This window comes from Microtus oregoni, unplaced genomic scaffold, assembly GCF_018167655.1.
Source record: "Microtus oregoni isolate MIOR12 unplaced genomic scaffold, Mior012 000011F_ref0000422, whole genome shotgun sequence".
NCBI lineage: Eukaryota > Metazoa > Chordata > Mammalia > Rodentia > Cricetidae > Microtus > Microtus oregoni.
In genome coordinates this window covers 45,853,967-45,881,664 of record NW_024543070.1, presented here as the reverse complement: position 1 = coordinate 45,881,664, position 27,698 = coordinate 45,853,967, and the positions used below count along the sequence as shown (strand labels likewise).

The following is a 27,698-nucleotide window of genomic DNA, read 5'->3' as shown; positions in this document are numbered from 1 at the left end:
TTTGGTCCCAGCCCACGGATCTATATAAGACTTAAATAAAACCAGTGTTGGGCAATGCTTCTGTTGTTTCTTAGAACACTACATTTCTTACCTTTACTGAATTTTTATTATCTTGAATGGATACAATGACAATATAAAGCCAGGGATAGGGAATAGTTTTAAATTAACCTGTCTTTTTATATTTTGCTCATGTATGAATATAGCTTTATCATCTGAAGTAAGAATAGTTGTTTTAGCCAGGCAATGATGGCACATGCCTTTAATCCCAGTGCTTGGGAGGCAGAGGCAGGCAGATCTCTGTGAGTTCAAGGCCAGCCTGGTCTATAAGAGCTAGTTCCAGGACAAGTTGCAAAGCTACAGAGAAACCCTGTCTTGAAAAACCTAAATAAATAAATAAACAAACACACAAATAAAGAAAAATTGGTGTTTTGAATTAAATTTTACTTTGGAACCTTTGTAGTGAAAGAAATGCCCTCTCTTTAAAAAAATATTTATGTGTATGTGTGAGTGAATGCTGTTTGTCTGTGGATGCAGAAGCTAGAAGAGAATGTCGGATTCCTTGGAGTGGGGTTACAAGTAGTTAGTTACCCATGTGAGTAATGGGAACTGAATTCAGTCCTCTGGAAGAGCAGCAAGAGCTTTTAACTGCTGAGCCATCTCTCCTGCCCATAAAATGCACTCTTACTGGGTTTGTAAGCTTCTAGGAGCCAATGGACACCAGCAGCTATGTAGCAAATCTGTAACTTGCGCTATATGGAATGTTGTGTATGCAACGCAAATTGTGTTTGTGTGTGTGTGTGTGTGAGGTGTATACTGTGTGTGATGAGCGCTTTGTGCCTACATGTTTATGTTTTGTTGTGTGGTTTCTGTGTATCGCTTGTGTATTGTATGATTTTATATGTTGTTTGTGTAGCATATGGTAGTAAGTGGTGTGTGTGTGACTGATATTACATATGAATTTGTGTATGGTCTATGATGTGTGTGCTGGGTCCATGTGTGTATGTAAAACTGCCATGCACATCTGTGGAGCATCTTGCTTGTGTGTGTAGGTGTCTGTGATAGATGGGGTGTGATACTTGAATGCTTGTGTGCCTTTTAGGGGAGTCATGGAGACATCATCCAGAAAGGATGCTGTTAAGCATGCTTTTGATGGGGGAGGCTTCTTCTAGTCGGGGCTATAAAATGTGCATCTGTAAAGTTAAAAGACAGTCAGGGTGAGGATTAGATTGGTTCCAGGCCAAGGAGATGCAACTGGGTGATATCAGCCCCCTAAAGCTATAAACATCAGAGAGCAAAGCCCCAGGCAAAGTGGGGGTTGGGAAGCTGTGGTGTGTTCCTGCTTGTGAAAGTGGTGTCTGCAGCTTCCACCCCCACCCCACGGGAATCCCAGCTGGTTAAAATGCTCTGTAGCTGCTGAGGGTTTAAAGACTTCCGTGTCTTCCCAGCTTTACTTTAAGGTCAAAAGGATTCTAATTAAAGCAAAGGCTGTAATCTCAGTGTCAGCGTTTAAATGAGCGCCAAGGCCATCCTTGCCGAGGAAATTTAAGATGTTAATTTCTCACAGAAGTATTGTTTAATCGTTGAGCCAAATAGTAGCTCCGGAGAGTGAGTTAGGGTCTGCTCTTTTGAAGTATATTGTAAAATGACAGATTTCCGCCCCCACACAGCAGCCATTAGACAGAAAACTGCTATAATTTTCACTCCTCAATCTGCCACCAAGCAGAGAGAATGGCCATCCATGTCCGGTTATTTCCCACTTAGCTGAGTGCGTTGGCTTGGTTTGCGAGCCTCGTCCTGTTGAAGGTGGGAAGGCTGCAGCAGCCATTGTCATTCAGTGCTGTTGTCTTTTCACTGAAAGTCTCTACTGAATTCCCCAAACCCTGACACAGCTAGTTAGTCCTAAAATGTGTTGTGAGGGCAAAAGCTCCAACAGAATTCTTTTAAAACATTAAATCAGTGAGACCCAGTATTTGTGCCAAGAGCTTTCTGTTCAGAGGTCTCCCGATTTTCTGAGAGGCATTACACACTGCAGAGAAAACCACAGCCGATGGATGAATGCACACCCTCCATCCAATTAGCTAAGCAGTAATGTTACCATAAACGAAAATAAAATAGTTCATAAGATAGCAGGGAACTGAGCTTTATAAACAGTTTGCTGATATTATTCTGTTTTAAGAATTAAGTGTACTGACTCTTCCCTTGGTAGGATGCCCCTTTGGTTAAATTTGAAGAAGTATGTCATGGTGCCCCACTGAGCCACTGGGGAGCTTTCATGAAAATGCCATATGTTAGCTTAAAGTTTGTCTTTTGAAAATTGGAATTACAGTATGTTAGAACAGTTACTGGCAGGCATGGTGGTGCACACCTTTAATCCTAGCAGCTCTCTGGAGGCAGAGGCAGGTGGATCTCTGTCAAAAGCCAACTTTGACAGAACTCATACATTCCAGGGTAGGAGCGTGAGGATTAGAATTATTAGGCAAAAGGAACAGAGATATAGGAGAAATAAGAGACAGAAACACAGGACAGTATCGGGAGGGACATTCAGTGAATACTGAATTCGCCTGTTTATTTTCCACAGGCTTATATACGTTACTCCAGAAGGGGAGGGGGAGGCAATAGATTTTGTGAACATGATGCAAGGAATGGACTTGATTGGTCCAGATGGAGCGGATCCACCTCTACACTCCAAAATACTAATTAACCACACCTTAGGTCAGAATCTCTCATTTGTAGCCGCACCTGTTGTCAACAACTTTGAGAGAAAAAAAAACAAGCTCAAACTCTCTGACCTCCAGTTAAGGTGAACAGGCGCACATCTGTGTGTTCCCACAAATCTCTTTGAATTCAAGGCTGACTTGATCTATAAAGTAACTTCTATGCCAGCTTGGACTAGGAAGTTACTTAGTATCTCTAAACAAAGTTTCTGCAGTTTCAGACAGTTGTTTTATTATTGTTACTGTTGTTTTTGTGGATGGGGGCTTTTTTGTAGCTCCTGGCATCCACAGCCTCCTCAGGAGGACTCCAGGTTTGTGTTACCTCACCACCCTCCCTGTCTGCTTTCTGATTAGGATGTAGAGCTCTGTAGTTTAGGGTGCTTGGGTTGCACATGTTTCTGAAGACAGGACAGAGCCTTTTCCTGAGCTCTTAAATCAATTTAATTATGCTTGCTCACCCGGTGTTGTGTGGTCATGGCAAACAGTTACCTGACTTTCCCCAACACTGTGGTCCTCTGAGTGTCTGTGTCTTTATCATCTTAGTGCTTAGGGCATCCTTGACGCATGAATAATTGTCGAATAGAAATTTAGGCCGAGGCAGACATATAGAAGTCCATTGTCTGCCTTTAAAATAAACTAAATCTCACACAGGGATGAGTACTGCTTAGAAGAACATACTGTCGGACTTTAGCACATTTTAATTAAGACACTGAGTTTTTCAAACAGTAAAAATATTCATGTGTGTACATTATCAACCCTATTTTTAGAATCAGACAAGATCATAGCCTCAGGTAGAACACCCCTTTGAAGCATTCTTGTTAGCTTTAAGCACTCATTTCCATACACGTCTGCCTCTACACACATATAAAGATGCAGCTCCCACTCTGGGTTTGCGGAGATGAGATCATAGTATATACACACATTATCCTGCAGTTCATTTTTGCTTAATAATAGGGACAAGGTTATTAGTGTAGCTCTAATCCATCAAAAACATTTGAAGTGGGGCGGGAGTGATGGAAGGCTCAGCAGTTGAGGATGTTTGCTCTCTTTTGTCTCCAGGGTCCTTGTAGTAGCTAACCACCGCCTGTAACTCTAGTTCCAGGGAATCTGATGCCCTTGACCTCTGTGGACACAGGGCAGGGGTGTGGTGCACAGACGCACACACGTGCGTCAAAGCATGCATATGAATAGAAAAAAACCCGAAGTGTAATCTATTAAAATAGAGATAAGTAAGTCAATTTAGCATATTCTTATTAGTGGATATTTTTTGAAATAAATATTTCTATTTCTTTGAGAATTTCATACAATGTATTTTGATTATGTCTACCCCAACTTTGTCCCTTAAGTCATCCTAGATCCATCCTGACCTTCCTATTCTCCAACTTTGTGTCCTTCATTGCAAATTTCAGATTCCATTGACTTCAATTTGTGCTGCCCGGGTACTCCTGGGTGTGGGGCCACCTGCTGGGGTGGTTAACCTGCCAGCAGCCACACCCCCAGAAGCCATCATGGCTCCTTAGTTAGGGGTTGGGTCTCATGAACCCATTGCCGTATATGCTAGAATGTTGTCTGGCTTGAATGTCTGCAGGTCTTCTACAGGCAACCACAGCCGCCGTGAGCTCACGAGGGGAGCAGTCCTGCTACCCTCAGAAGACACTGTTTACCTTAGGTCCTCCCGGGCCTCTGGATCTTCAGTCTGTCCGCCCTCTCTTCTGAGATGGTCCCTGCACCTTAGGGAGGGATGTGATGTGGATGTCCCATCTGTGGTGAGCACTGCACAGTCACTTCCTCTCTGTGCACTTTGACCAGCTCAGTTTCTGCATAACCACGGTGCCCAAAAACTTCTCTGTTGTTTGTTTTGGTTTGGTTTTTTGAGACAAGGTTTCTCTGTGGCTTTGGAACCTGTCCCAGTACTAGCTCTTGTAGACCCAGTTGGTCTTGAACTCACAGAGATCCGCCTGCCTCTGCCTCCTGAGTCCTGGGATTAAAGGTGTGCACCACCACTGCTTGGCCAGAAACTTCTCTAATGAGATCTGAGAGCTGCATGAGTTTATGAGGAGAGAGGTTGTTACATTTCTTAATTGTTTTAAATATGTGTCTGTGTGTAGGATGTGCATGTGAGGGCGGGGGCCAGTGGAGGGCAGAGGTGTGAGATGCTCTGGAGTTGGAGTTGATGAGGATACCTGCAACAGAGCCTGGGTGCTCAGCAACAGTGCTATGTTCACCTAACCACCGAGCCATCTCTTCAGCCTCGCGCAGAGGCTCTTTCTAGTTAGATGAATATTGCTTGCAATTTTTACTCCTGATGAACAGTTTCTGACTCACAGCTACCCCGAAGAGTTAACATTCTTGTCAGGGGTCAGCAGCTTTTCTTTCCAGCACCAGAGGAGTGATGGAGAGGGACGACCACAGCCTGCTGCAGGCCAGAGCAGCAAGTGGTTTTTGGATGTGGTCTTTGGTGTTTAAGCAGAGAACAAATGTAGACAAGAAGTGTGAGTTGATCTTCAGGTTGAAGATGGAGTTAAGGAGTGCTAGAGTCTCTCAAGGGCACATTTTCACAACTGCCTTTTATACACATATCCGTGCACAATTGTGATGTACATAGCTGTTATTGCTAATGTGGTAGGGTTTTGTTGTTAAAATCTGTGTGTGGGGGTGTGTAGCATGAATAATAAAAACCTAGAGGCAGATATTGGGGTTCAAGCTGAAAATCAGAAAAGCAAAGCAGACCTTTTACCTCTACCAGTCTTCAGACAGAAAGGGTGAGAACCTGTCTCCACGAATCCTCAGACTTCACACTCCAGTGAGTTCCTGTCTCTTCCCCTTTATCTCTCTCTCTCTCTCTGCCCACTTGTGTCTGCTCCCATCCACCTCTCTAGTGCTGGGATTAAAGGTGTGTGACTCTCCCAACTCCCCAACACTGGGATTAAAGGTGTGAGTCACCACCACCTGGATCTGTTTCTGGATTGATTTTGTGTAGCCCAGGGTAGCCTTGAACTCACAGAAATCCATTTACCTCTCTGTCTCCTGAGTCGTGAGATTAAAGGTGTGTGCTACCATTCTCTGACCTCTAGTGATTTAGCTTTGTATTCTGATTTTCAGTTAAGCTTTATTTATTAAAATACAAGTAAAATATCATACACAGTGTGTGTGTGTGTGTGTGTGTGTGTGTGTGTGTGTGTGTAGCATATGTTGGCGTTTTCCCAATTTGGTGCAGTTACATTTTGTTGCTGTTGTGTTCTTCAGGTAAGACATTATCTTTGCTCATCTTTAAAGTGATGTCCACCATCAGCCTCCAGGGAAGTGCAGGGTGAAACCACTTTGAGATTTCATCTCAGCCCATAATCTCAGATGGGAGTAGATGCCGATGGGGTCCTTGGGAAAGAGAACCCTTGACCACTATGGGTGGAAAAGTCAGCAGGTGGAGCCACTACGGAAGTCAGGGGAAGGTTCAAACAGAACTACTGTATGATCCTGCTGTATCCCTGCTAGGTATGTACTCAGAGGACCCCATGGCAATGATAGCTGCATGTCTATGTTCACTGTTGTGCTAATTACAGTAGCAAGGAAATGCAGTCAACCTGTATGTCCATCAGCTGATGAATAGTTAATGAAAATGGGGTGCGTGTACAAAGCCGATTTTATCCAGCATAAAAAGAGAAAGAAACTCTGAAATTTGCAGGAAAATGGGTGCAGCTGGAATTACTGAGTGAGGTGACACGGGGCCAGAAAGACAAAGTCTGTATGGTTTCTCTCATGTGTAGATCCTAGTTTTGAATTTGGAGTTCTGTATTTAAATGTGGATGAAATGCAGAGCCACCGTGAAGCCTCAGATGACATACTTTCTCGCCCTCACCATGGCGGAGCCCGTGGACATCCGTGAGATGATGTCATAATTACCAACAGAGACTCTCATGGAACTTGGCTAGTTAGCCTGTCTTTCTATAATTAAATACTATAATCAGACTGTATGGTGGATAGAGAAAACAAGTTATTTTCATTGCTTCTACAGTGAATCATGTAGACGTCTATGGGAATTGTTTTTTTGACAGTTATGATTTAGGATATGGCATATGGTGTATGAAGCAAGTTTGAGACATTGAAAAATACTACTTAGTTTCATTGTATACAAAACAATGCTTCACTGTGGCTGAGATGGGTGAGCCCAGGCTCTGAAGGAAGGGGACTTTTTCACAGGAAAGGGTGCTGAGGGGAAGTAGGGGAACAAAATGGACAGCTTAGTGGGCATATTGTTTTTCTTCCTTCATATTTAGTTATAGTTTGTAACTTTTTATGGGGACATGCCCCAGTGCTTACTAGTGAGTTATCACTAGTGGTTGTTCCGGCTCCCCTCCCCCATTCAAGATAGGGTCTCATAGGATCCAGTTTGTCCTGGAACTCTCCGCCATTGTGGGTGGCTTCCCTACTCCACTTTTCGAGTGCTGGGATTACAGGCTTGTGGTGCTGCGGACAGAACCGAGGGCTTCCTGCTCAACTGAGTCACATACACCCCAGCCCTGAACCCAGTTTCTTTATTTGCACTGGCCAGCTTTTTCTGATACAGAGCTGCACTCTGAAATAGTCAGTAAGAACAGTGCAGCCAACATGATCTCAGGACTGTCTTTTCATCCCACCATGCTTTCTGTGATCTCATTTGTCCTTATCTGACGGATTCCATGGTATTTTTGTGAGCTGGGAAAGGTGATACAAACTCAGGAAAAATATGAAAGTTTCCCTTTTTACCCGGAATTGATGCATCATAACTGCGCGCTTGGATCCTGTTATTGTGATACTGTTCCAGAGGTTTTAAGAACTGAGGACTCGGAAGACATTGTGTGACCTTAATTAGTGGTTTCTGTTATTTAACAGCAAGCTCATGTTGAGATAATAAAGGCACAGATTGTAAATAGACAGGGCCCAGTGGGTCTTGCTATGAAATGATCTCAGATAGAGTCTCCAAAGAGGATCGTGCACGAGTGAGCATGTGCTGGATTAGCCTAAACAGTTTGCTACTCAAGCTTAAGCATAAAAAAATTTCTTTTATGTGTCTCGGTGTTTTGCCTGTATACATGCCTTGTTACATGTATGTAGCTCGTGTCCATAGAGGCCATAAGAGGACATTGGGTCCCCTGGAACTGGAATAGACAGTTGTAAGCTGCCAAGTGGGTGCTGGGGCTAAAGCCAGGGTTCTCTGCAAGAACAGCCAGTGCTCTTAACCACCAAGCCGTCTCTCCAGCCCCTCATTTCTTGAGTTTTAGAAAATCAAGAGGAAAAAAGATTACTTATAATCTCACTGTCTCAGTGAAACTTCTGTCAGGATTTTTGTTTCACCCTCGTTTACCCTTTGTATTGTTGACACAAAGAAAGATAAACTAGTGAAGTCCTTAGGTCTCCATATTTAACTGTAGCTTTCATGGGCAGGGGAAGCTTCATAAGGCAAATAGACAAAGAAAAAATGGATTTCACAGAAGCCTATGCCTGTAGTTCTGGCACATGGGGAGGCAGAGCAGGAGAATCAGAAGTCGAAGGCTAACCTTGAGTTTGTCTGGGCTATATAAAACACCTGTTTTAGAAAACTCAAATTCATCAGTAAGTAAGTGAATAAATAGATAGTAATATGTAGTGCCTTAGAATATGTGATCTTGTGTGTATGTGTATTTGCATGCACGCCTGTATACATGCATGCTTAGTAACACATGGCTTATTTGTGTGTATCCTATGTTTACACGTACCTTCCAGAAAACTTATCTAGCATTCCTTTCAAGATACAATGCACACATTTTTGAAAGCAATTAATTTTGCAATGCTAATGACTGTCACATTTTGTAAAGTTATTTTTGAGACAGGATCTCATATGTAGCCCTAGATGGACTGCAGCTTGCTATGTAGATCAGGCTGGCCTCAAACTCATGGTGAGCCTCCTGTGCAGACGTTAAAGGTGTGTTCCACTGTGCCACACGGTGACATTTGTGTTTAATAGTGAGGTCCTGGAGGTGCCCACAGGTAGCACGCTTCTGCAGCCTCTCCTTGGGGAGAGATGACTTCAAACTGGAATGTGGGAGAATAGACAGTGCTGATTTTTAGGTGAGTATTTAATAGTGATATAATGTCAGGTTCCCTCCTACGCTCCAAAATTCAGGAAAGGCATTTTGCAAGCTGGAAAGATTGAGAGTCAAGGATTTCAGATCTCCCTGTGCTTCTAAGCTTTGCTCTCTGGCAGGTAAGCCATTGTGCACATCTCTGGCAGACTTCAGCACTGTGGGTGGTGCCTTTCCTTTGGGCGACCTGGAGCATTTGATTGGCTGCTTTGGATATTTACCTTCCTGCCTTGAAGGTGCTATCAGGTCCCCTATAATTTTAACACAAATATGGAGCAGTCAGACCAGCTTAGGCTTTTTAAATGTGCTTAACGTGCCCTACCCCCACTTTGGGGCGGGCAGGCTCTCACTATGTATGTAGCCCAGGCTGGCCTCTAACTCAAAAGAAATCTGCCTGCCTCTGCCTCCAGACTGCTGGGATTAAAGGCCTTGCTATGGCACCCAGCCATTTAACACATTTTATCAAAAATTACCAGGCTTCCAGGAGCCTGGTGATTCTGCAGATCCAGATTTCTGGGGAGGTGTAAGCTACATAATGGTCTTTAGAAATGGTTTTGGAGCAGACCACTAAATTGCTGTTAATAATCTCTGGCAGCCACTTTAGATTAATTCATCTTATGCAGTGCATAGCTACTTAAGGTGAATGCATCTCCTGCAGCACACAGCAATTTTAGATGAGTGCATCTCCTGCAGCACACAGCTACTTGAGGTGAATGCATTTCCTGCAGCACACAGCAATTTTAGATGAATGCATTTCCTGCATCACAGAACTACTTGAGGTTGAATGAATCCCTTGTATCACACAGCTATTGAGGCGCATGCATCTCCTGCAGCACACAGCAATTTTAGATGAGTGCATCTCCTGCGACACACAGCTTCTTGAGGTGACTGCTTCTGTTGCAGAGCACACAGCCACTTGGCAGGAATGCATCTCCTGCAGCACACAGGTAGCAGATGTTTGGAAGTTGCTCTCCTGTCATGATGCAGTGCTTCAGTAAGGAGGCTGAGAGACTGGATGTGCTGGAGGCAAACTGCCTTTCTGTGGCTTTTGTTTTTAATTCAGGTACAGTGAGGCCAGCAGTCAGGAGTCCTCTCTGCCAGTAGAAAGAGTGCTCACAGTTGCCAACAGAACAGGCCCTCTGTGTCACACAGGGAGGATCAGGAGGCAGTGTGAGTCAGGTCACACATGGACAGCAGCCTCTGTTGTGGTTTTCTAGAAAGGAGGAGGCTAGGAAGTGAAGCAGGCTTACGGCGGGCTAGGCTGAGTGATTTCAGCGGGCATTGGGGCATGGAGCTGAGGGATACTTTACCCTTGGGTGACTGGGCGGTGGACTGTGGCCTGGAGTGTGAGAACCAGTTTACAGGAGGCGGGGAGAGTGTGTGGGGCACTTGTGTGTGTGTGTGTGTGTGTGTGTGTGAAAGATATGTTGGCACATGGGGTAATGGCTGTCTCAGCATAGACCAGCCCTGGGGGCTCAGAAATGCTCCCAAATAAAAGCTTCTGACATGACAACACACACACACACACACACACACACACACACACACACGGAGACAAGGTTAATAGAGAGACAGAGGGAGATTGGTTTCAGACGAGAATGAGGAGAGAGTATCCCCATCTTCACGCCCTCTCTTCCTTCATCTTCTCTCTGTCTGCTTCCCGCTCACCATCATCTAAGCTACATTTTTCTTATTATGTCTGTTCTACAAAATATAAGCTCAGTAACATGATCAATAGAAGACATTTGGTGTTTGAAAAGTGGAATTGATTTACACTACTTCCCCCCCCCCCACTTTTCTTTAAAGTCATACCTAAGGCTGAAATTACTTCTTTGAATTTTCTAACAGTAACTAATCTTAAAAAATATTCAGAAGTTTGGGAAGACAGCCCAGTGGGTTAAGTTGGAAGAGCATGAAAACAACCTGAGGCTAGTAACCCAGTGGCCTTGTAATTCCAGCATGGCGGAAACATGATTTCTGGGGTTTATTGACCAGCCAGCACAGCTTACTTGGCAAATTTCAGGTCGGCGACAGACACTGTCTTAAGAAGGAAAAAGGGTGGATGGTGCCTGTGGAAAGAAGCCCAAGGTTGTTCTGTCCTCCATTCATAGGGCACTCTTGAGAGCACACACATATGCGCGTGCACACAGACTCAGGGTTACTACCTCGCTCTGGAGACCAGCAGGACAGCGTAGCCTCTGAGCCAGGCTTCCTCATCTTTGACTGCCTTTTTAAGGAGCAGAGTGTCGACTTTATTCTTGGTAGTCATGTGGGGATGGCCTGGTGTCTGTGTCTGCTGGGCTTTCCCAGCCTGGGTTACCCGTGCATGCATGTTTCAGACTCTACCTGGGTCTGTTTTGGGGGAGCTGCCAACAAAGTTGAGGCTCTGCAGGAGACTGTGAAGAACGTACCTTTGGGAAGTCACCCCAGTGTGTGAATTTACTTCTTGTGCAGGTGGTTGGTTTGAGTTTATTTAATTCAATTAATAATCATTTCACTCTTCTTCTCGTGAGCAGACATTTCCCATGATTCATTCTGGGAGCATTTTTGAGAACATGTGATTTTGTTTCTTTTGCACACAGACCCCAACACTGAGGATGGGGGCTAACCCAGGAGTGGGTGTTGAACCCCCAGTTGCCTTAGCAGCCCTTCCTCTCTGTCACTCCTGTTGTACCAGGAGGCGGTGGTGACAATCCCTGGATCTTATTTCTTACCCATGGTGACATCATGAGTATGGTGTGACCTCATTAAAACTCTTGAATGGCTCGATAATTTTATTACAGGAGTGTTTTAGGTATCTCAGGCGTCAGACTCCTATCTCTCCTCTCCACACATGCCTTTCCATTTTCCTTCTATGTCTGTAGCAACACATGATCTCCAGGTGGATGCTGGCACTGTCAGCCTCCAGGACCATGAAACCAACGCATCGTTCTGTTTTCTTCATAAATTACCTAGTCTTGGGTATCCTGTTATCATGGTGGAAAATTAATTAAGACGCCTCATCTTGTTAATTTAGATCTTGTGGTTTGCCTGTGTGGTTAATGGATGAATACAAAGCCTGACATCCTGTTACGGAGACAGCAAGGAAAGGGGGAGGTCGCCCTTCATGCTCAGGCCATTGGTGAGAAATGACAGGACACGAGCAAAACCTCCTAGAACTGCAGATAAAACAGGAAGGGGAGCTTGGAGGCCCCATCTGAGGCCCTTGGCAGAGCCTGGGGCTTAGCAATCAGGCATCAGAGAGCAGTGAGCACCATGACCTCCTTTAGGGCAGAGTGGGTCCTGATAGGGTGACACGGAGAAGCTGTAACCAAACCAGTGTGACTGTAGAGCCGAGAGGAGGGCACTCTGCAGATAAACATTTCAGTCTCCTGTCTTCTTTGAGAAGCGAGCCTGGCTGATAGATGGAGCATCTAGCCTGCCTCAGATGCAAGCTCAGATGACTGGGGGCCATCGCAGCTGGGATCTAGATGAGCAACTGCACTCTGGGTAATCTCTGCTACCACTAAGCCGTGGGCCTTCGAGGGCGAGGAGGTCCGGTGATACCCAAGATCAAATTCTGAGGCAACATGGAGGAGTCTTGCCTGGCCAGCTCAGCTTTCAGTCTGCTAGTCTGGGAGATGTGATACTGTGCAGGGCATGCCTGACCTTCACTGCGGTTCTCCCTTCTCAAGGCCAGGGAGGTAGCCTGGAGCCTGCCCAGGACAGCCAGCAGGAAGGTGATGCTGCCGCACAGGGATCTCTCTGTTGAGTGTGGTTTTTCAACCCCTGTTGTTCAGAACACAACAGCTCTCGTGACTCCCTGGACTGGGCTTTCCTTCCAAACCTCAATATTCCACAAAGGAGCAGGGAAGAATTTCCAAACCTCACCAAATATCCCACAAAAGAACAGAGGGATTTTACAGGAAGAGTAATGTACTGGTCCCCACCCATGACAGGGAAACATCTCTAAAATAGGGTGGGTAATCCTCACAGCCTGCAGACTCATTTCCTGGAGCACCTGGCATACACCAGCATGGTGACATCTCTGCCTAGTGCAGGAAGAAAAATCAACACTTGTTTATCTGCAATGAAATGCACCATTTTTAACCACTTTAAAATGCATAACTCCCTAGACAGTGGTGGTACACGTCTTTAATCCCAGCACTTGGGAGGCAGAGGCAGGAGGATCTTTGTGAGTTCAAGGTCAGCCTGGTCTTCTACAAGAGCTAGTTCTAGGACACCTAGGACTGTTAAACAGAGAAACCCTGTCTCCAAAAACCAAAACCAAAAAAAACCAACCAAACAAAAACCCACACAAAAGGTGCGTAGCCAGTGTCATTTTCTCACAGGCTCATGCGTTTTTGAATATTTGGGTTCTCAGGAGGTCCTGTTTAGGGCAGTTGCTAAACTTTGGGAAGAGCAACCTTAAGGGAGGAAGTGGGTCACACTGGGCTTTGAGGTTTCTGCCTCTCCTCGGTTCCTGGTCAGTTCCTGCTTCCTGTTTCCCTGGAGACATGGGGCGGTGAGGAGCCTTTAACTTTATGCCCCTATTGCCACAATTAACTGTGTTCCTTCAAACTTTGAGCCAAAACAAATTCCTCCTTCCATAAGTCACTTTTTTCAGGTGTTGTCATCAAGTGACATACTGGTTAGTGTTTTTTGTCAACTTGACACAAGCTAGAGTTATTTGGGAAGAGGGAAGAGGGACCGTCAGTTGAGAAAATGCCCCCACCAGGTTGGCCTGGAGGCATTTTCTTGTTTAATAATTGATATGGGCAATGCTACCACTGGTCAGGATGTCCTGGGTTGTATAAGAAAGCAGGATGAGTAAGCCATTATCAGGGTTCTCTGTGTAGCTTTGGAGCCTGTCCTGGAACTCACTCTGTAGCCCTGGCTGGCCTCGAACTCACAGCGATCCGCCTGCCCCAGCCTCTGCATCAGTTTTGAGTTCCTGTCTTGACCTCCCTCAGCAGCGGGAGTGTTGTAAGGGGAAGCAAACCCTCTCCTCCCTGTGGTTGCTTTTGGTCATGGTGTTTGAGCAGAGCAGTCCACCATGAGCGTGTTGTGCAGTGGTTACCCACCCCCCTTTTACAGAACTTTATCATCCTCCTAAAATGAAACTCGTCACCGAGCCCCTCTGCGAGCCTGCGATGGCCACCGTGCTGTGTTCTCAGTCTGAATATAAAGCTAGTTTGAAAAGAGGAAATGCCATTCCGGATATTACTGATGTGTGGATTTCAATGGGCAGCTGGGTAAGGGACCAACAACATCCTCGCTGTCATCTCTTCCTTCTTCTCATGTGTTTGTACATGTGTGCAGAGACATGTTCCTATATGTGACTACGGGTGCACACATGCACACGCACACTTCTTTTTAACATTCCACAGTGGAGAGTAACGGGAGAAAGAGGCAGAGAAAGGATGTGCTATGTCATTCATGGACAGGAAGGGACGTGGGAACTCCCACTAGACTCCTTCCTGGGTTTTGATGTGTTCAGTGGAATGAAGAGAAGGAACCAGATTGGGAAACTTCACTGGAGATTAAGCAAACTCTAGCCTAATAGTTGGGAAGTTCCTTTGAGTATAGTTGAAAACTGTACCCACCCCAGAAAAATGTCCCCAAGCATATAATTCCAGTCTTGGTAGATTATTAGAGCCGTCCATCCTTGCTGTATCAGAAATCCTGCCCCAGCGTCCTAGTATGACGGAGGCTGAGAGGCAGGAGGATCCGAGGCCAGCCTGGGCTCTCTAGTGGAGTCTGTGTCTTAAAAAAAGAAACTCCATTTAAAGTCTTTTTATATTTAGATGTGTATACGTTTTAGGAAGCTTCTATAGTAGCATCTCTGTATGGCTACTGCAGCAGGTCGCTAGTGTTGTTTAGTCCTCCCATTCCCTCCTCCACCTGCCCTCACCCTCGGCCTCTTCAATCCTTCATGTGCCCCCACCCCCCTTTCTTCTTTGTAGCTCTATATTCTGTTTCCTCTCTCTTGAAAGATCTCCTCCTCCCTCTTGGCTATTTCTCCCTCTCTCCTTCCCTCCCTCCTTTTTCCTTTCTTCTCTTTCTTCCTCTTTCCTTCCCCTTCTTCCTTGGTTTTCATTCTCCCCTTTCTCAGGACCTCTTAATTCATGATCCTCCTGCCTCAGCTCTCCCCTGTGTTGGGACTACAGGGCTGCGTCCCCACACCCAGTGAAGGAAGCTATCTAGAATCCTCCTGCCTCAGTTCTCCCTTGTGCTGGGACTACAGAGGTGTGCACCCACACCCAGCGAAGGAAGCTATCTAGAATTCTCCTGCCTCAGCTCTCCCCTGTGTTGGGACTACAGGGCTGCGTCCCCACACCCAGTGAAGGAAGCTATCTAGAATCCTCCTGCCTCAGTTCTTCCTTGTGCTGGGACTACAGAGGTGTGCGCCCACACCCAGCGAAGGAAGCTATCTAGAATTCTCCTGCCTCAGCTGTCCCCTTTGCTGGAACTACAGGGGTGCACCTCCACACCCAACAAAGGAAGCTATCTGGAATCCTCCTGCCTCAGCTCTCCGCTGTGCTGGGACTACTTGTGTCCTCTTTGATGCATCTAGAATATTCAGTGCTGCGGTAGGATATAGACTAGTACATGCAAGTTACCTGTTCCCTCTTCAGAACCTCAGTAATAATGCAGCTTTAATGAATTTTATCTTGAGAGTAATGGTGACCCAGGTGGGAAGATGGAAGGGATCACCACAACAAGCCTGTCCTCCCCCCACCCCACGAAGCCCCACTATCAAAGACGCAGGACTGTGCACTTGGGTCCATTTTCAGGACTGTGAACTGGGACCCTTCAGCAAGGGTATACTGATTGCTTCTGTGGCCAGGAGGCTTCCCTGGGAGAGTCCAGATCTCCATGGTGCCTGGACTCCCCAAAAGAGCATCATGCCCTCAGATGGCCTCCATCTGTTGTTGGTTACACCAGAAGCTTGCACCAAGGTTGGTGTTCTGTGCTACCAGGCTTCTGAGTGACACCCTCAGACATTAGAGAATGGTGGGCCTTTTTCCTGGATTCCCTTGGGCTTCAAGAGATCTTGAAAGAGGAACCGTACAGGTGGCTGGATCTTGCCACAGCTGTTGTCAGACTTGATGTAAAGGCGATGGGTTCTTCTGGGAGCCAGGGTGCTTGTTGGTTAAACCTCAGCCCCCAGAGTCCACAAGCGGAGAAGAGTTCTCTGGGTGCATCCAGTCCCCACACTCATGATTAGGGCATGGGAGTTACTCAGTATCCCTTTCTCATCAAAGGGAGTCTGTGCATCTGTAAAGCACTCACAGTCCACCAAGACCAGTCCGTGGTCCAGCTGTGCTGAGAGGCCATGTGTAGCAGAGCCCATTCCTAAGCAGGACAGAAGTGAGACTGAGCCTAGTCTAACCTTCTAAAGTAATGTGTCTGCTGTTCCTTGGGCCTTTCCCTCTCTTCTTCCCCAAACACAGACCAGAGAGAAAACAGAAAAACCCTGGGGCCATCTGCTACTCTTCTCCAAATACAAGGAATAAAAACAGCAAAAACCTTCTCTTCAAATAATTAAAAACTCACCTCCCATTGTTAAAAGCCCACAAAGCACTTTTGTTTCTTAATATTATTTACTGTTTAATCAAGTAGGCACAGTTACTGGCTAGCTAAAAGGTGGGCGAGTTCCATATCAATATGATTCAACAGTGTTTGGGGAAATTATTACTTAAAGCGGTGGAGGTGGTCATCAGCTCATGTCGCCACTCGGTACTGTTTTCCTCTAAGAAGACCAATGGGAAAATGAGACCACCGCTCGGGAGTAGAGGAAGCGGTTTGTTCACCCTCTCACTTCCCCCTCTGGGACTTCTCCATGATGCAGGAATCCTAATAGCGGGCACTTGGGGTAGACAGCGCCTGCGCACATGTGGGGGTGGGGTAATCCAGGTGCTGTGGTCTCATGCTTCTTCACAGTATCCCTGTGCAGTCAGCACGAACATACTGATTTTTACAGGCAGCTGGGAGGTAACTGGCCAAGAACAGTGCAAGCTTCCCTGTAATCAGAGGTCACAGAACTGGCTGCCGGGCCCGCCTGTGTGCTGGTCATCACCATCCATCTGCCTCTAGTGCTGCCTGTGGTGAGCAGAGGCCTTCAGTTTGCTCTCTAGTTCCCTGACACACAGCAGCAGACAAGGCAGTCTCACCCCATGATGCAGGTGATTGGCAGGGCCTGGGGGTGGGGCTTCTCCAGCTGAGAGGGATGGGGTCTTGGTCTCTGTAGGCCATGAAGCAGCTAATGAGGAAGCACAGCATGATGGGAAGATCCAGTGAGGCCTGTGTGGCTCCTTAGCTGGTCTTGGACTTGCTGTGTGACCCAGGCTGGCCCCAAGTTCATAGCTCTATCTCTGAGCAGTGTGCTTCCATGCCCCATGCCTGACTTTCAGTTTTTTTTTTTGAATGTGTGTGTGCACCCGTGTGTGTGTGTGTGTGTGTGCGCGCACCCATGTGTGCTTCCATGTGTGTGTATGTGTGTGCATCCATGTGTGTGTGTGTGCACCCATGTGTGTGTGTGTGCACCCATGTGCATGCACCCGTGTGTGTGTGTGTGTGCACGCACCCATGTGTGCATCCATGTGTGTGTGTGTGTGTGTGTGTGCGTGTGCACCCATGTGTGTGTGTGTGCACCCATGTGCATGCACCCGTGTGTGTATGGACCCGTGTGTGTGCTTGGAGGCCAGAGATCAGCACTGGTTGTCTTTCTTGACTGCTCCCCATTTTACCTTGAGACAGCATCTCTCATTGAACTCAAACTTTGCACGTTTGTCTAGACTGGTCGACCGCCAAGTCCTCAGTATCCTCCTGTCTCTGTCCTCTAGTGCTGGGATTGGCTTCTTCTCTGGGTTCCTTGTTTTTGGATGGCAGGCACTTTATTGATACGTTGTTTTCCTGGACCTGAGTTGTACTTGAAGAGATGATGGGGTGGCTTTTCCTTGCCTTGTTTTCAGTGAGTGATTAAGAACTCATTTTCCCTGCTGGGTGGAAAGCCGGGTCTTGGACAGAGTCCTTTCTTAAAGTCTTGACCTTCTCCTGAGTTAAGCTTGGGTGTTCTGTGAGGAGTAGGCTCTATGGAATCCGTGGGCATCTCGGACACACTATTGAAGCCTTGGGGTCAGGATGGATGCCCTGAAGCTTTTGCTCTGGCCTTCAGGGGCTCTTACCTTCTGCCGCACAGAGAAGAGGAAGTCTCCCTTCCTGGCTGGCTTTCAGGAGGTGGCTGGTGTGGTCTGTGTTTATCCAGCTCCTTGTCTCAGAATTATTACTCAAAATGAAGCTTACCTGGTGGCCTCACATCTGCCAAGGCTGTGCAAGACTCATATGAGAAGTCTGGAAGCTTAGACTTAGGCCATGACTGAGCCTGAGGACAGCCTGTGCCTCTCACCTCTGCCTCGTTTTGTGTTCCCTCTGCCTTCCTTGTTCTTCCGATTAAGGCAGCTCGGTTTTATAAGCCATGTGGATTAAGAACTTCTAACCTCGAGATGATACTGGATCTCTACAGCTTTTTTTCTTCAGAAAGTCTTGGAGATTGTTACATACCACTTACAGGGGCCATCGTTTTGAAAAGACGGAGAACCTGTACTAGTTCCCCAATGGACCAGGGTGGAAACCAAAATGGAGTCATTGACACCAATGTTCACCAACAAAATTCTGAATGGAGGCTCTTTGTCTGACCTTTGGCCAAAGCAAGGATAGAGAGAGGGAGGATTACCAAACACCCAAACACACTTGTGCCTGTCATCATCATGGTGAAGTTTGGCTTTTAACTGTCCACAAAAGAAGTAACCAGGGCCAGGGAGGCAGCTCAGTGGGGACAGTGCTTGCTCTGCACCCACTCCTGTGGCTCCCACTCCCATGCTGTCTGTGAATGGACTCCTGACTAGCAGAAAGAGAGGAGTAAACCAGACTGCCTGGAGCCTGGCCACAGCCCCTCTGCCTGGGATGGGGGGGGGGGCACTGGCCACAGCCCCTCTGCCTGGGATGGGGGGGCCACTGGCCACAGCCCCTCTGCCAGGAATGGGGGGCACTGGCCACGGCCCCTCTGTCTGGAATGGGGGGCACTGGCCACAGCCCCTCTGCCTGGGATGGGGGGTCTGAGGGGCCACTGACCACTGCCCCTCTGCCTGGAATGGGAGGGGCCTGAGGGGCCACTGGCCACAGCCCCTCTGCCAGGGATGGGGGGCACCGGCCACAGCCCCTCTGCCAGGGATGGGGGGGTCACTGGCCATAGTCCCTCTGCCAGGGATGGGGGGGCACTGGCCATAGTCCCTCTGCCAGGGATGAGGGGCCATTGGCCACAGCCCCTCTGCCTGGAATGGGGGAGCCTGGGTTCTCCACCCTTTTCAGTTGCTTATCGTGAGTCTTTTATACTTGGGGAACTCAGCATGATACAGGGTTTTTTCCTCAAGTATGGGCACACCACTCAACAGACCCTATTCCTCTCTCTCCTCCCTAATAAGAACTGGACTACCAGCTGGTGCTATCCAGTTTGATCCATTCATTCTCTGAACTCGGTGCTGACAGAGATGCCCTTCAGCTGACGGGGTTACACCCTGGTAAGGTAAAGTTTCAGATGAAAGTGATTGCATCTCACCCGTTAGGCTTCTGATGTAATCCAGCCACACAGCACACTGTCCGGCCACGACCAGGCTCCTGGCTTTCTGCTGCCGTGTCGTGTGGTGAGAGGGCGTCAGGTGGCATCCTGATAGCCCAGGAAAAGACTAAAGTTAAACATTTGAAATTTGCAGTCAGGTCTGATCATGTCCTCCATCCTTAACCCCCCCCCCCCCCTTTTTGGTGTTCTTGCTATTTATCCAGACGGGTCTCTAGCTCTAAGCAATCCTCTGCCTTAGCCAAGATTACAGGCATGTGTTTCCATACCCAAAGTGAGGGTCCATTGAACGTGTGTCACTTTGCCCCTTTGTCACCTTGGAGAGTCCCACGTTGGACCTTGGTAAGTGGAGTGTGGACTCCACCGTTGTTTTCCAGCAGAGAAAGCAAGGCTTGGAGAGTCTGTTACGCAGTCAGGCCTCTTTCCCTCAGGAGGCAGGATGGAGCAGGTGGGGCCGGATGCGAATGCGTCCTTCAGGATGGCTGTGAGGCTGCTACTGTATGCAGGATGTTCCGGTGCTAGGGAATTAGTTCCTCGTGCCCACTCATCCATGTGGCCTAGCTCTTCTTTCTGATGGTGTAAACATTATGGCAGTCTCCAAAGCAGGAGCTCCACGGCACCTCTCCATGGCTTCTCTGAACCTGGACCAGTTGGCAGTCAGATGCCTTTAATAGTTCTGAGGGTTTGAAAGACCCTGGCTTGAGGCCTGAAGCCCCACAAAGAGACTCTGTGTGACTTGGCACAAGTACCTGCCTCAGAGCAGTGCCCATTCTTCCCATCTACCAGCCCTGCTATTTCTCTGCCCTGCTCAGCTGGAGAGGCCTCTCCATCCACTCTCCCCTCCTTTGCCTTGTAGCTCTTAAAATACGTGTGTGTGTGTGTGTGTGTGTGTGTGTGTGTGTGTGTGTGTCCCAGCGCTAGGAATGGACCTAGGGCCTTGCTTGTGGTAGACAAGCATTTTTCCATTTAATTACACGCCCAACTCTATTTTTGTGTTTAATTGTGTCATCATATTACATAGCTTTAAACTTTGCCATCTTTTTGTTTTTGTTTCTTTTTGCATTTGGAATTTAATATTTAAGCATACTGTAACATGTTCTCAGACTTTAGTAGGCCCCCAAACATTTGCACAACCGACTTTATGATAGAAAGACCATTCAGGTTATAAAACAGTGTGTAGACAGCACCACAGCTCAAAGGTTCAGTCCGTTGTCATCATGGTACGACATGGTGGCATGGTGGCATACAGTCAGACACAGTGATGGAGAAGGAGCTGGGAGTTCTACATCTTGATCTGAAGGCAATAGCAAATGAACTTAATCCTCAGCATCTTAAATAATCCGAGTGTGCACATTTATATACATACACAACTCAGAACATTTTTCATCTTGTAGAAACTATTAAATCCTAATTTAGAGACTCCAGTAAGCCAGGTGTAGTGGGGCATACCTTTAATCCCAGCACTCAGGAGCAGAGGCAGGTGAACCTCTGGGATTTCAAGTCCAGCCTGATCTACAGAGCAAGTTCCAGGGTAGTCAGGGCTATGGCACAGAGAAATCCTGTCTCAGAACCTGCCCCCCCACCACTAAAAAAATAAAGAAGGAAATCCATTAAACCAAATTCCCTCCTAGCTTATGGTGGCTGCCTTTCTGCTTTCTGTTTCTCTAATTTGGGACCCGAAGTTCCTCATCTGAAATTGTACAGTGTCATCTTTTGTGTCCTGTTTATTTCACCAGAGCAGTGAGCTAGGGAAGCATACTGGGCAGAGACATGCATTCCTGTCCCATTGGTCTGGTGGGTCTGCTGTCTTCTGCCAGCCAGGATAGGCTGCCTGGCACCTTCAGTGCTGCCCAGAGAGTGTTGCATGGCACCATCAGGGCTGTCCAGTGAGTGTGTTTGACTCATCGGTAACAACTCACAAGAACTAACTCAAGTTCCTGCAAGACCGATTTTAACACCTGTCCCTCTCAGGACACATGCTGCAGGACCCCAGAGCGCCACCTCCTATGGCCTCAGCCTATCAGCAGTCTCTGTGGGCCAAGCCTCCAACATATGAATTCTTCCCAGACAAAACCTTTTCAACCCACATCATCACAGATGGCTCTGATGGTCCCTAAGTCTGTATCCTTCTCTTTCCTTACTGTCTGTCAGCGCAGAGGTTTGGGGGATGTGGGGGTTGATATCATCCTGACTCCTCAGAAGCTGGGATTGGAGCAAAAAGAGGAGGATGCTTGGAAGGCTTGGTAATGTTAAAGAGGCAGTGTAGGCTTTTGAGCCTCTCCCGATGAGGTCATAGACTCCATAGGCCTCTGGGGATGTGTGACCAGCTGTAAGGCTGTGGAGATCAGGCCCTGAGACTTCAGGCGGACACACAGAGTCAGAGGTGATGTCTTTACATTCCGGAGAAGAGAGTGGGTCGCTTGACCTTGAGGGCAGTGGGCTTGGGCCAGGAATGAGCCCGGGGAAAGAACCTTTGACTTGTACCTGCTTAGCGCAGTCTTTAGGCAATCCTCCCGGGACAGGGCTGTGATAAGATGTTTCCGTGGATAGTGGAGAAATGCCCCCATCATAGGACTCCAGACCTGGCAGCGCTGATCAAAGAAGTCAATACAACGGCCCCGTGACAGTAAAGAACTTGGTGTGTCTTCGACTCTGCTTCACACCCCAGCACCTTCAGTGACAGAAGGAAATTATATGCTTTCCTGGATCTAAGGCAAGCAAGGAGATGGGAGGAAGAGGGATACGGAGGTGGGGACTGTGTGTTCTAAAGCCCAAGTGCCATCTTGTTTGAAAGAAGCTCTCCTGCTTATTAGCATAGACACTGAAGATTAGGTTTCTGTTTGTTGTAGTTATATTTTTAGGACTGGCAGAGTTATGCTACTGTAACAAATAATCCAATGTCTAATGTCCCAAGTCTAGGACCAAAGTCATTGAGATTCCGTCCAATTGAAAGCCCCGTTGATGAGCCAGGAAGATGCAGCAAAATGAGAACTGCCTTCACACACACACACACACACACACACACTCACACACACACACACACACTCACACACACACACACACACACACCTATACAGGGGAATATGAATACACATTCATGTAAAAAAAAAAGTCACATAATCACACCCAAACTTGGAGAGGCTGAATTTTCTTCCCCATGTAGTCTTAGATGACTTGAGCTTGTCCTACAGCCTGGAGGAGCTGAGCTTGTCCTGTGTCGTTACACCTTGCTCTTTTCCTGCATCTCAGGTGGTATCCACAGGGAAACTGCCAGATCCTGCTAAGCCTAGCTCATACAGTAATGGCATGTCATCCTTCCGAATTTGGATAACAGCTGCTATTGCAAAATAAAGGCTGTTTGCTGCCTCTTAAGCTTGACGGATGACTTAACGAGGGGTCTTCTGATATGACAACTGGCTTTGCTTCCTGCTGGAACCTAAGCCAAGTGCTGACCTCTAACTCTTCTGCGTAGCAGCATCAGCCCAGAGACGGAAGCTGTGGAGTCTGGGCAGAGGCTCGTCTTTATGAGTCGTTGTGTTTCTATTCTCTTGTTGTAGAGATTTTTATTTATTTGTTTATTAAATGTATTAATTTATTTTACATCTTGACTGCAGTTTCCCCTCTTTCCTCTCCTCCCATCCTCTCCTACCTTTTCCCACCCTCAACCCAGTCCTTCTGTTTCTTTTCAGAAAGAGGCAAGCCTCCCATGAGTGTCAACAAACTGGGGTCTCACTCTAGCCTAGGCTGGCCTGGAACTCACAGATCTTCTGGCTTCTGTTTCTTGAATAATGGGATTACAGACATGCACCATTATATTCCGCTTCCCTGCCTTCCTCCCTCTCTCCTTCCGTCTTTTCCTTCCTTTTTTCCTTTCTCTCTCTCTCTCTCTCTCTCTCTCTCTCTTCCCCTGAAGAGAGGAAGGAAGGAAGGTTCCTATAATTATGGATGTTATTTCTCCTAGCTCCTCGTTGTGTGAAAACGCTGATTTTCGGCCCATACCGGGCACTGTGCTGAGTTCTGTCTATGGACCATCATTCCACTCTCTAGAGACTTCTGAGAATGACCTGTTCTTTTGGTGTTACAGCGATGACACTGAGGCCCAGAGAAGTTAAGCAGCTTGCCTGAGGGAGCACAGCGTTAATGTCAGAGCTGGGATTTGAACCTTTCTGTCTGTTGCAAGGCTCTTGAGAGTTTGTGGACAGCATCCTGGCTGGCTTCTGGGACTGAACCCAGTGGGTTTCCTTTTGACTGGTGTAGAGATGTAAGGAGTAAGACTCTAATGAGGACGTCCCCACCTCAACGAATTCTGTGCCTTGACTGTCCAGGCTTCTGACTCACCCAGGAAGTAACTACTAACCGCAGCAGAAGGTTTTGTGCTTCATCAGTGGCCATGTTTGCAGTTCTGCGGGGGAAAGTGGAAGATGACGGGAATATGTGTGATGAGGAGACGGGACTGCACGAGGGTGTGTGGCTTTTGCCGTTAACTGAAAGATGAAGGAACCCGCATTCCTGGATGCCCCATAGCTGCCCTGAGCTCACACAGGGGAATCCAGGCAGCTTGTGAAAACAGACGTTTTAATCCATTAGACCTTGAGACACTACTGGAGTTTTGTTTTTCTAAGGTGCTTCTGCACTTCATGCTGAGAGTTCACTAAGGGTGACCAGTGTGACCGTAAGCACTGTGGTAGGCCTTCTGTGGCTCTTAAAGAAGAGAAGTCACAGAACAAGGTCCAGACCCAAGTGTGGCTACACAAGCGTAGGCGATGCTGGCAGTAGATGCCTCGTATTTCAAAGAAAACAGATTGGATTTGCCTGCATCTCAGTTTAAGCAAGGAGTTAGCTTCTCTTTGTCCCCACACAAAACCAAGGAGTCGCAGGCGGAGGCTTCGCTGTCCTAGGAGATTTTAAGATTTTAAGAGTCGTGGAAAACTGCCACTAGCCGAAAGCAGAAGAGCCAATGATGGGCCCTTTGTATTTCTGATGGTTTCCTGTGTTCAGAGCAGTGACCCCCAGTGACTCCATCACTGGACGAGGGCACCACTGACTGGATTGACGTAGAGCAGGCCCACATTGTGTCACGCAGGGGACTTGCATAGGCTGTTGGCATCTTTCAGGGGCCAGTATGGAAAGATTCCTACACATTGAGATGCCTGGGTGGGTGGAAAAATAGCAAGAAAACCTAGTCATGAAGGTTTACAATTCACGGAGAAATGTTCCAGAATTCACGTGGGTAGTTCACTGAAGACATGGGTGGACTCTGCTTATGAAATATAGAGTTTCATTCGAAACAAGTTATTATGACATTAGAACTCTGTGTCTTGGCAAAGCAATTGTGGACAAAGTCATAGGGACAGGGTAGACCTCAGCAATGCTTGCTGCCCTCCCCCTCCCACAGTGGTGGGTGCCAAGTCAATCTGTAGCTGATTATTGTCTTGAATATGTACTCAAATTAGCTGTCAGCAAGCCATCTGCTGTCTCCCTCAGCCTCCAGTGCTGGCAAAGGAAAATCCTGCCAGATGCAAACAATCTACTCAGCTGATAACAGAGAAGAGGGAGGAGCTGGGGAGGAACGAGAGAGAGAGAGAGAGAGAGAGAGAGAGAGAGAGAGAGAGAGAGAGAGAGAGGCCTGCCAGCTAGAGAAAGACCAGCTATGGATCAGTAGAACTGGGGCCAAATTGGAGGAACTGGAAGTAATGTAGAATCTTCCTCGGTTGGAATACATTTTATAGTCTCTTTAGAGTTTCCACTGGCCTGATTGATCTGAGCTCCCCAGGGTGTTGCTGGGTGAGGCTACATCTGGCTCCTCTGATTGGTTTTGGATGTCTGTGACATCCTATCCAGGAGTGCCCCAAGAGTTTAGAGCTGTGCTCAGGACTCTCGCGGGATAGTAATTGTTTTTCAGATGCTGCTCCATCAGGCTCGGGGTGCTTGTTCACACAGTTCCCGTTAGTACGCATGGACACCTCAAGATGCTGGCATTGTTCACTGTAAACCAGCACCACAGAAATGAGCCTCCAAGGAGGGAGGCCTGTCTATCCAAGGTCTTAATGACTAGTGAGTTAGGAGACCGGGACGCGGTTACATATCCACTTCCTTGTCCTGTGGCAAGGTGACTCTGCAGAGGACAGTGCTGGGTGAAGCTGACCAGGAAAGAGGCATGCCCAGCTAGAGAGCACAGGGCCACCCAGAGGTCCATGGTAACATGGGTCAGCTCTCCTGAGTCTTTTGGCAGTGTTAGGATTCAGAGTTTTAAGATACTGAGTTTGGACTCAGTTTTTCAGAAACACAGTGGTTCAGGCTGTGGCTCAACCAGCTTTTCAAGCCCCCAGTTGTAACCTCTGGGTGGAAGTCACACTTCCTTATAATTGGGGCTTAATTTCCTTTGAGGGCTCTTGCATTTAGAAGATTATCGAAGCAATTCAGTTTTAAATTAATGCAGACCCTGGAGAAATGGTTTATTATGTAAGGTACCTTCTTAGGTCTGCCCTGTGTCCCCAGCTTGCAGGCATGTTGGCTCAAGAGAGTGGGAAACTGGGCTGCAGTGTGAGCACTGGATCACTTGTGCAGGTTAACTGTCCTGTGCCCTGTCTGTGCCCTGTGGTCTCAGCACCGCCAACTGGGTTACTTGGGCTGGTTAACTGTCCTGTGCCCTGTGGTCTCAGCACCGCCGACTGGGTCACTTGGGCTGGTTAACTGTCCTGTGCCCTGTCTATGCCGTGTGGTCTCAGCACTGCTGACTGGGAGCTGTCCCAAAGGGGAAGGCTCTCTAGGCACATTGTGTCATATACCAATGTCATTTAGAAATGGCATTTTCTGAAAAACCTTTCAAAAGTGGATGAGGGCTGGCTGAGCTTTATCCATTGTGGATTAACTGGCATCTCTGTGTGCGTGCACGTGTGTGGAAGTGAGAAGAAAACGTGGAATCTGTTCCCCTCCTCCCCTTGTATGGAGTCCTAGGATTAAACTCGTGTCTGCAGACATGCACAGCAAGCCCCTTTACCCACCGAGCCATCTTACCCACACACTGCTCGGTCATTTCTGAAAACAGGCCCACTTTCAGATTGTGGTTGTAATTCACTTACTTCCAGGGTGTGACTCTCCATGGCAACGACCTCTCTCTTGCCTGGTATGCGCGTGGTATCATTGAAATAAGCAGACTGTGAGAGAAGACTTTTAAGGAATAGGGAAACTTGCCTCATTTTCAGGGTTAGGAAACCCGATACTGGGTTTGACTAAGTAGCACTGCTCTTATTAATCCCGCTGTCTCAGCCAGGCTGTTTGCAGATTTAGCTAGACTGGGTGAAGTCTGACTTGTGTATGCATTTCTGTGTGTGTGTGTGTGCATATATGAGCTTGTGTGCACTTGTGTGTATGCATATGTGTGTTTGCGTGTGTACATATGTGTTTGTGTGCATTTGTGTCTGTGATATGTGTATGTGCATGTTTGTGTATGGTGTGTCTATGACTCTCACTGAACTTGCTTTGAGTCGTTTCTGCTTGATTGGTTGGACAGAGAGGTCTGGGGGTTGTCTGGGCTGGCTTTTATGTGGGTGCTGAGATTACAAACTCAAGTGTTCATGGTTGCATAGCAAGCCCTTCACTCGCAAAGCCATCTTCTCAGCTGCTGGGTTTTGTGTGTGTGTGTGTGTGTGTATTTGTGTATGTATATATATATATACACATACTTTTATGTTTGTGTGTGCTTCCCTGCATGTATGTCTGTGCACCATGTGTGTGCCTGATTTCTGTGGAGCCAAAGGAGAGTATTGGATGCCTTGGAACTGGGGCCACCGTGTGGGTGCTGAGAACTGAACCCAGGACCTCGGGAAGAACAGCAAGTGCTCCCAATACTGAGCCATCTCTCCAGCCCCCTCAGTATCTTCTCATTTTTGCTTTTTGAGACAGACTCTCGCGTAATCCGTATTTGCCTTGAACTGTTGATCCTTCCGCCTCTGTGCCAAGTACTGGGGATCACAGGAGTGAGCCACCACACCCAGCTCAGGTGCCTATCCAAACCTCATAGCGAGTCAGCCTACCTGGGGAGCTTATTAAACTGAAGATTACTGGCCCTGGGAGCTGAGTCAGAACCAAAGGGCCCTGGAACCAGTATTTTTAAAATCCCCTCCTCCAGCTCAACTCAGCTAATGATTGGCTTATCTGCTGCAGTTCGGGCACCTAAACCTACACACACAGATAAAGTGTTTGCATTTAATAAATAGAAACTCTCGGACTGGGGAGGCAGCTCTGCGAATAAAGTGCTAGCAGGAC

The 27,698-nt window shown here is 47.4% G+C and overlaps 1 protein-coding gene across 1 annotated transcript in view; it reads left to right on the top strand.

Annotated features, from left to right (window-relative positions):
- The window catches only part of Dapk1 (death associated protein kinase 1), a 153,203-nt gene that overhangs the window by 29,545 nt on the left and 95,960 nt on the right, over window positions 1–27,698 (top strand). The window lies entirely within an intron of this gene.